The sequence below is a fragment of the Sardina pilchardus genome, chromosome 3, assembly GCF_963854185.1.
Source record: "Sardina pilchardus chromosome 3, fSarPil1.1, whole genome shotgun sequence".
Lineage (NCBI taxonomy): Eukaryota > Metazoa > Chordata > Actinopteri > Clupeiformes > Clupeidae > Sardina > Sardina pilchardus.
The window spans coordinates 1,654,440-1,664,439 of record NC_084996.1 but is presented as its reverse complement, the minus strand read 5'-3'; the positions used below and the strand labels follow the sequence as shown (position 1 = coordinate 1,664,439).

The window sequence follows — 10,000 nt, the reverse complement described above, 5'->3', positions numbered from 1 at the left end:
AACGGGAATCAATTCTGTGCTCAACAAATGTCTTTGTGTGTTCACGACGGTCAACATGTATGTGCAACAACAGCCCCCCTTTCATTCAGTTTCACTGTAGCCTACGCGCTCTCATACACAGCTCCCTTTGCTCGCTCTAGCTCTCTCCCTCTCGCTCAAGTTCATCTCTGCGCTCGCTCAAATTCATCTCTGCGCTCGCTCAAAATCGGTAGATAATTGCCAACCAATCAGAAGATTAACCCGAATTTGATTGACGGGCAACCTGACCAATCAGAGTAGCTCTTCAGTCGACAAGAAGCCTTCCCCGCGGGAAAATTGTGAAAGTGGACATTTTTCAAAGCCTCATCTACGGTCACTGTCTACGTACTTTTATCCAAAGACTTACAAAAGAGGATCAATATTTAAGCTAGCCTACAGCAGGGAAAGCTAAGCTAAGAGTGCATATTGCAGGCATGAATATTTAACGTTAACGTTGCAACACAGTTATTTAAACAAAAGTCGAATGTACGTGCTGTTTCGTGTTTCGTTGGTTCCTCCCATAGACAGTAGTAACCTACTGTACGAATGAAACAGGCGGAAGGCAAAAGAAGCATACAGTTAAGCTATAGTTAGAAACATACATGCTCCAAACTATATCATGTTTATATAGTTCAACATGTTATTTCACAGTGATTTTATGTGTTTGGGGACACCACACATTCAAATAAATGCCCTTAATGGCAACAGGCTATGGTTAACATGGCAAAAACTCGACAGCTTGCCAGGCACTTGCCTACAGTAGTTACGGGTTGCTAAGCCACGATTGGCCTGTGGCAATTTTAGGGCTTCTGATTGGTTGGCAATTGTGGCACAAATGTAACGCTGTCTACAGATTTTGAGCGAGCGAAGAGATGAACTTGAGCGAGAGGGAGAGAGCTAGAGCGAGCAAAGGGAGCTGTGTATGAGAGCGCGTACAGTGAAACTGAATGAAAGGCGGGCTGTTGTTGCACATACATGTTGACCGTCGCGAACACACAAAGACATTTGTTGAGCACAGAATTGATTCCCGTTTGCTCAATTACAAATTCTTTGTGCTCAAATTTAATTTCTCCTCAAAATATAATTTGTGTGCTTGCTCAAAATATGTTTCTGCGCTCAATATTGCTCCACTCTGCGCTCATAATTGAGGCACAAATGTAACGCCATAACTGCAGTCCCAGATAGAGTGCTGAACACACACACACACACACTCACACACACACACACACACACACACACCCTGCACAGGCAACTGCAGTCCCAGATAGAGTGCTGAACACACACACACACACACACACACCCTGCACAGGCAACTGCAGTCTCAGATAGAGTGCTGAACACACACACACTCACACACACACACACACACACACACACACACACACACACACACACACACACACACACACACACACAACCCTTGATCTTTCATCATCATTACTATTTGTCAGGCGTATGGTCTTCTAGCTCTCTCTCCACTCTGATGTCTTAAGATGCTATAATGGAGCGTTACGTTTGGGGTTCTAGGGTTCTAGGGTTCTCTGATGTCTTAAGATGCTATAACGGAGCGTTACGTTTGGGGTTCTAGGGTTCTAGGGTTCTCTGATGTCTTAAGATGCTATAATGGAGCGTTACGTTTGGGGTTCTAGGGTTCTAGGGTTCTCTGATGTCTTAAGATGCTATAACGGAGCGTTACGTTTGGGGTTCTAGGGTTCTAGGGTTCTCTGATGTCTTAAGATGCTATAACGTTACGTTTGGGGTTCTAGGGTTCTAGGGTTCTCTGATGTCTTAAGATGCTATAATGGAGCGTTACGTTTGGGGTTCTAGGGTTCTAGGGTTCTCTGATGTCTTAAGATGCTATAACATTACGTTTGGGGTTCTAGGGTTCTAGGGTTCTCTGATGTCTTAACCCTCATCTTGTCCTTGGGGTCAATTTGACCCCAAGCAATGTTTAACATCATAAAATATATGGTTCACTTTTTTTGTTTTGCTTCATGTTTCATGACTTTTCCTCATTTGAAGGGTACAACAGAGTAAACATGAAATTTGCACAAAAATGTGTTTCCAATGTCCTGTAAAAAAAATAGTTACGTTGGTGGTATTGGGGTCAATTTGACCCCATTTTTATGAAACATGAGGAAAATGAATATTTGACACATTATTGATATTATTATTGTAATAGTATGAGAGCATGTAGTTATTATCATTATTGCATATACAAGTACATATTACATATAAGTTATTTTGGCAGGTCTGAAAAAGTCCAAAAAGTCAGCCTATGGGCTGTTGACACTGGATTGGCCATATTGCCAGCCAGGGTTCCAGGGTTCATAAAGGGGGGTGGGGGGGTGGGATTGTTTTGTAGGGCTTTTGATGGTAGTTATAACACTCTTGTTAAGTACCTACCACAAAAAAACTGGGTAAAAAAAATAATTTTAATCATTTTTTGAGAGTTTTTTTAGCTGGGGTCAAATTGACCCCAAGGATAACGAACGTCGGTAAGATTTGAGGACAACATGAGGGTTAAGATGCTATAACGTTACGTTTGGGGTTCTAGGGTTCTAGGACTCGTTTGGGGTTAACTCTTGTGTTCTAGGGTTCTAGGGTTCTAGGGTTCTCTGATGTCTTAAGCTGCTCTGATGAACTGCTCACCTGCACACACACACACACACACACACACACACACACACACACACACACACTGATGTCTTAAGCTGCTCATATGAACTGCTGGCCTGCAGGAGCTGATGGAAATAAACTCTTTCTCATTATGAGCTCTGAAGATGCCTCCACATGTCCAACACACACACACACACACACACACACACACACACACACCCACCACAGACACACCAGCTTACAATGGTAATTCAGCTGATTTTGCTTGTTGTACCACCTCAAGCTGGTCATTTAAATTGGTGTTGCTGGTCTACATTGCTGGTTTTTACTGGCCATGTCAGCTGATGTTGGTCATTCTAGCAAACCAGCTTGACCATCTTACACCAACAATGTCAAGCTTGGCAGGCTGATCACCAGTATGACCATCTCACACCAGCTGTATCCCACACGACAGGCTGGTCACACCAGCATGACCACTTTCCTCAGATGGTCACGCCAGCATGTCCACCAGGTGGCCTAACCAGCTACACCAGTAAAGACCAGCAAGAGCTGGAAGAAAATCGGCCAAGTCCTTTTTGCACACTATGGTCTTTTCCAGAACTCCTCATACATGCACACATGCAACAATACACGGATACTTCCTGGCCATAGCATGTGATCCTCATGCTACGTCATGTGACTAGTCAAGAAAATAAGATAATTGGCCAATACAATACATATACATTCAGCATTCTCTTGCCATAATTATGCTCCTTGCAGGATACTCCTGATATGACTGCCTCTGGCAGGATACCCTAATAACTCCATAATTATGCTCCGTACAGGATACTCCTGATATGACTGCCTCTGGCAGGATACCCTAATAACTCCAGAATTATGCTCCTTACAGGATACTCCTGATATGACTGCCTCTGGCAGGATACCCTAATAACTCGTGACAAAAGGGGTCGCATGACCTTTATTAGAGAGTAGTGCTTCGTCGTTGAGAGCAAATGACAGACGAAGCAGAGTTGAATCGAATGTACAGCAAAGCATATACATAATATATAAAATGTATACCACACACAACACGCACCATACACTCAGGCATGTGTGAACTGCCACTGGCGATAGATGTGACCAAATGAATTCTGAATTCACATTCCTGCATAAACACACAGCTCCTCCAGGTGTGAAGAGGGTTATCACCAATTATCATGTGTGATTTTATGGGATCTATATCGGCTGTCTTAACACAACGGAATTATCACGTGTGATTTTATGGGATCTATATTGGCTGTCTTAACACAACGGAATTATCATGTATGATTTTCAAGTCCAACTTTGCCCTTCCACCCAGTGGAGCTGCTGGAGTTAGACTGACTCTCTTGTAGTTAGGTATTACCAGGCTAACTAACTGTAGTTAGGTATTACCAGAGCCATATAAAGGGCTCTCGGTATTACCAGGCTAATTGGGCCAAGCTGCCAAAGGGAGAAGTTCCCTCCCACGTCTGTCAACTTTCGATTTCAAACAAGTTTGTCCGGATTTTTTTGCGACTATAAACATGTTTAATGTGTGCACAAAAATGATGACATTGTTTTATAAATGTTACTGTGTTAGTCGGTCCTGTACTTGTATAGCTTAGCAACCTTAATCTTGCCGAGCCAAACAAGTTGGTCAGTGTTGCTGGCAAGGTCACCGGGCTGAATCAGTCCGTGACTTATGGTTATGTTGTCCAAAGCGAAAATTATATGACCGGCGTGTCCTTTGGAAGGCTGTGGCCATTTTGGACAGTGATGACCACCCTGTGTATGGAGAGTTAGTGCTTCTGCCCTCAGCTAGAAGGTACAGCGTTCCCAACCACAGGACTAAACGTTCCCAACTCTCCCTCAAGCTAGAGGGTACAGCGTTCCCATCCACAGGACTAAACATTCCCAAGCTAGAAGGTACAGAACTCCCACCCACAGGACTAAACATTCCCAAGCTAGAAGGTACAGCGTTCCCACCCACAGGATTAAACGTTCCCAACTCTCCCTCAGCTAGAGGGTACAGCGTTCCCACCAACAGGACTGAACGTCCCCAAGCTAGAGGGTACAGAACTCCCACCCACAGGACTAAACGTGCCCAAGCTAGAGGGTACAGAACTCCCACCCACAGGACTGAACGTTCCCAACTCTCCCTCAGCTAGCGGGTACAGCGTTCCCACCCACAGGACTAAACATTCCCAAGCTAGAGGGTACAGCATTCCCACCCACAGGACTAAACATTCCCAAGCTGGAGGGTACAGAACTCCCACCCACAGGACTAAACGTTCCCAACTCTCCCTCAGCTAGAGGGTACAGCGTTCCCACCTACAGGACTGAACGTCCCCAAGCTAGAGGGTACAGCGTTCCCACCAACAGGACTGAACGTTCCCAAGCTAGAAGGTACAGCGTTCCCAACTCTCCCTCAGCTAGAGGGTACAGCATTCCCACCCACAGGACTAAACATCCCAAAGCTAGAAGGTACAGAACTCCCACCCACAGGACTAAACATTCCCAAGCTAGAAGGTACAGAACTCCCACCCACAGGACTAAACATCCCCAAGCTAGAGGGTACAGCATTCCCACCCACAGGACTGAACGTCCCCAACTCTCCCCAAGCTAGAGGGTACAACGTTCCCACCCACAGGACTGAACGTCCCCAAGCTAGAGGGTACAGAACTCCCACCCACAGGACTGAACGTCCCCAAGCTAGAGGGTACAGAACTCCCACCCACAGGACTGAACGTCCCCAAGCTAGAGGGTACAGCGTTCCCACCCACAGGACTAAACATTCCCAAGCTAGAAGGTACAGAACTCCCACCCACAGGACTAAACATTCCCAAGCTAGAGGGTACAGCGTTCCCACCCACAGGACTAAACGTTCCCAACTCTCCCTCAGCTAGAGGGTACAGCGTTCCCATCCACAGGACTAAACATTCCCAAGCTAGAAGGTACAGAACTCCCACCCACAGGACTAAACATTCCCAAGCTAGAGGGTACAGCGTTCCCACCCACAGGACTAAACGTTCCCAACTCTCCCTCAGCTAGAGGGTACAGCGTTCCCACCAGCAGGACTGAACGTCCCCAAGCTAGAGGGTACAGAACTCCCACCCACAGGACTAAACGTGCCCAAGCTAGAGGGTACAGAACTCCCACCCAGAGGACTGAACGTTCCCAACTCTCCCTCAGCTAGCGGGTACAGCGTTCCCACCCACAGGACTAAACATTCCCAAGCTAGAGGGTACAGCATTCCCACCCACAGGACTAAACATTCCCAAGCTAGAGGGTACAGAACTCCCACCCACAGGACTAAACGTTCCCAACTCTCCCTCAGCTAGAGGGTAAAGCGTTCCCACCTACAGGACTGAACGTCCCCAAGCTAGAGGGTACAGCGTTCCCACCAACAGGACTGAACGTTCCCAAGCTAGAAGGTACAGCGTTCCCAACTCTCCCTCAGCTAGAGGGTACAGCATTCCCACCCACAGGACTAAACATCCCAAAGCTAGAAGGTACAGAACTCCCACCCACAGGACTAAACATTCCCAAGCTAGAAGGTACAGAACTCCCACCCACAGGACTAAACATCCCCAAGCTAGAGGGTACAGCATTCCCACCCACAGGACTGAACGTCCCCAACTCTCCCCAAGCTAGAGGGTACAACTTTCCCACCCACAGGACTGAACGTCCCCAAGCTAGAGGGTACAGAACTCCCACCCACAGGACTGAACGTCCCCAAGCTAGAGGGTACAGAACTCCCACCCACAGGACTGAACGTCCCCAAGCTAGAGGGTACAGCGTTCCCGCCCACAGGACTAAACATTCTCAAGCTAGAAGGTACAGAACTCCCACCCACAGGACTAAACATTCCCAAGCTAGAGGGTACAGCGTTCCCACCCACAGGACTAAACGTTCCCAACTCTCCCTCAGCTAGAGGGTACAGCGTTCCCATCCACAGGACTAAACATTCCCAAGCTAGAAGGTACAGAACTCCCACCCACAGGACTAAACATTCCCAAGCTAGAGGGTACAGCGTTCCCACCCACAGGACTAAACGTTCCCAACTCTCCCTCAGCTAGAGGGTACAGCGTTCCCACCAGCAGGACTGAACGTCCCCAAGCTAGAAGGTACAGAACTCCCACCCACAGGACTAAACATTCCTAAGCTAGAGGGTACAGCATTCCCACCCACAGGACTGAACGTCCCCAAGCTAGTGGGTACAACGTTCCCAACTCTCCCTCAGCTAGAGGGTACAGCATTCCCACCCACAGGACTGAACGTTCCCAACTCTCCCTCAGGTAGAGGGTACAGCGTTCCCACCCACAGCACTAAACGTCCCCAAGCTAGTGGGTACAGAACTCCCACCCACAGGACTGAACGTCCCCAAGCTAGAGGGTACAGAACTCCCACCCACAGGACTGAACATTCCCAAGCTAGAAGGTACAGAACTCCCACCCACAGGATTAAACGTTCCCAACTCTCCCCAAGCTAGAAGGTACAGAACTCCCACCCACAGGATTAAACGTTCCCAACTCTCCCCAAGCTAGAAGGTACAGCGTTCCACCCACAGGACTGAACGTCCCCAAGCTAGAGGGTACAGAACTCCCACCCACAGGACTGAACGTCCCCAACTCTCCCTCAGCTAGAGGGTACAGCGTTCCCACCAACAGGACTGAACGTCCCAAAGCTAGAAGGTACAGAACTCCCACCCACAGGACTGAACGTTCCCAACTCTCCCTCAGCTAGTGGGTACAACGTTCCCACCCACAGGACTAAACATTCCCAACTCTCCCTCAGCTAGAGGGTACAGCATTCCCACCCACAGGACTAAACATCCCCAAGCTAGAGGATACAGTGTTCCCACCTACAGGACTGAACGTCCCCAAGCTAGAGGGTACAGAACTCCCACCCACAGGATTGAACGTCCCCAACTCTCCCTCAGCTAGAGGGTACAGCGTTCCCACCAACAGGACTGAACGTCCCCAAGCTAGAGGGTACAGCATTCCCACCCACAGGATTGAACGTCCCCAAGCTAGAGGGTACAGCATTCCCACCCACAGGACTGAACGTTCCCAACTCTCCCTTAGCTAGAGGGTACAGCGTTCCCACCCACAGGAATGAACGTCCCCAAGCTAGTGGGTACAGCATTCCCACCCACAGGACTAAATATTCCCAAGCTAGAAGGTACAGCGTTCCCACCAACAGGACTGAACGTCCCCAAGCTAGTGGGTACAACGTTCCCAACTCTCCCTCAGCTAGAAGGTACAGAACTCCCACCCACAGGACTGAACGTCCCCAAGCTAGAGGGTACAACGTTCCCAACTCTCCTTCAGCTAGAGGGTACAACGTTCCCAACTCTCCTTCAGCTAGAGGGTACAACGTTCCCAACTCTCCCTCAGCTAGAGGGTACAGCGTTCCCACCCACAGGACTGAACGTCCCCAACTCTCCCTCAGCTAGTGGGTACAGAACTCCCACCAACAGGATTAAACGTTCCCAACTCTCCCTCATGTGTACTGCCATGAAGATGCTCAATTTGCCCACTGAGGTCACTATTGCACTTCCTGCTTCTCTTGCACACTGGACGTTTGGAGCGTTGCTCACCTTGGCCTCTCTGTGGGGTGATCTTGCACTGCGTTTTATTCCATGTACCGCTCCCTGTCTATCTGTGCTGTAATGCTGTCTCCATTGCTATTTATTAACTTGTGTGTTGTTTCATTGGTTGCGTGTTTCTTGATACCTGGCTGCCACTTAATTTCCCCCAGGGATAATAAATTTCACTTGACTTGATCTCAGATATCAGCCAGACTTTTATTAACATGACCTTGTGCCTGTCTGTCCCTTGACGTTCCTCCACACCTACAGGAGATGAGTCAACATCAGGGGGTCAGGATTTGACTGATTAGCTTCGCCGATTAGCAAGGCACTTCCTCGTCGCCATTTTCCAGAAATACATCATGTCCGGTGCCGTTTTCCCTGCGTTTTCCTCATGCTGATTGGTGGCTGTTCCACTCTCAGCTCATGCACGAGCTTAGTGTGGGCACGAGCTCTCCTTCTGTACCTTACGTCAATCAGTAACCTGCCACTTAATTGGCTAAGTAAAACGGCACCGGAAACAAGTCCCTTGAAACGCCATGTTGAAGCCTGAAAAAATCGTTCAATTTTGGCACTTTTCGCTAGCCTAGCATTCCCATTGAAATGAATGGGGGCGGGACTTGTTCACTTTCTCCAGTTCTTATAATACCTCCATGGTCAACATACAGTATAGGGTGCCTCTCATTTGGCCTTTTATACTGTACACCCTCCCTTCCTTCCTCGATCCTCGTCCTCACTGATCTAGATAAAGAATGATGGGGCGGCAACAATGGGATAGTCTATCCAGTGTTAGTTATAGATCAGAGGGTACGAGCCTGGAGGAGAGAGTTTGAGAGCCACCCATAGAGAAGAAGTGTCAAACTGACATGGCAGCCATAGTAGCCTGAAGAAGAACGGCAGGTCGTGTTCCTGTCTCAACTTTTAGATCAGGCTGCCTGACCTTTGACCTCATAAATCACGTCGATCAGAGGGTGGTAGAATGTGTGATGGTGAACTTCTCTCAGTAGGTGTTTCGAGCTGAGAATCAAGACTCTGTCTACCTCGCCAATATAAATCAACCTGATTGGCTAATTAAACCAATATACAGTAGCCGATATACAGATTATTGATCAAAATAGAGCTTAGTCTCTAAGTAATGTGCTGTAAACGCAGTGAAGGTCTGAACTGAACAGCAGCATGTCTTTGTGTTGTTGTCTGAAGTGAACAGCAGCATGTCTGAACTGAACAGCAGTATGTCTGAACTGAACAGCAGCATGTCTGAAGTGAACAGCAGCATGTCTTTATGTTGTCTGAAGTGAACAGCAGCATGTCTGAAGTGAACAGCAGCATGTCTTTATGTTGTCTGAAGTGAACAGCAGCATGTCTGAAGTGAACAGCAGCATGTCTGAAGTGAACAGCAGAATGGCTTGTGTTGTTGTCTGAAGTGAACAGCAGCATGTCTGAAGAGAACAGCAGCATGTCTGAAGTGAACAGCAGCATGTCTGAAGTGAACAGCAGCATGTCTGAAGTGAACAGCAGCATGGCTTGTGTTGTTGTCTGAAGTGAACAGCAGCATGTCTGAAGTGAACAGCAGCATGTCTGAAGTGAACAGCATCATGTCTGAAGTGAACAGCAGCATGTCTGAAGTGAACAGCAGCATGTCTGAAGTGAACAGCAGCATGGCTTTGTGTGGTTGTCTGAAGTGAACAGCAGCATGTCTGAACTGAACAGCAGCATGGCTTGTGCTGTTGTCTGAAGGGAACAGCAGCAGGGCTTCAGCAGCATGGCTTC

The 10,000-nt window shown here is 47.9% G+C and overlaps 1 pseudogene; it reads left to right on the top strand.

Moving 5' to 3' along the window:
* The window catches only part of LOC134077618 (kelch-like protein 11), a 22,638-nt pseudogene extending 14,131 nt beyond the window's left edge, over positions 1-8,507 (top strand).
* The last annotated feature ends 1,493 nt before the right edge of the window (positions 8,508-10,000 follow it).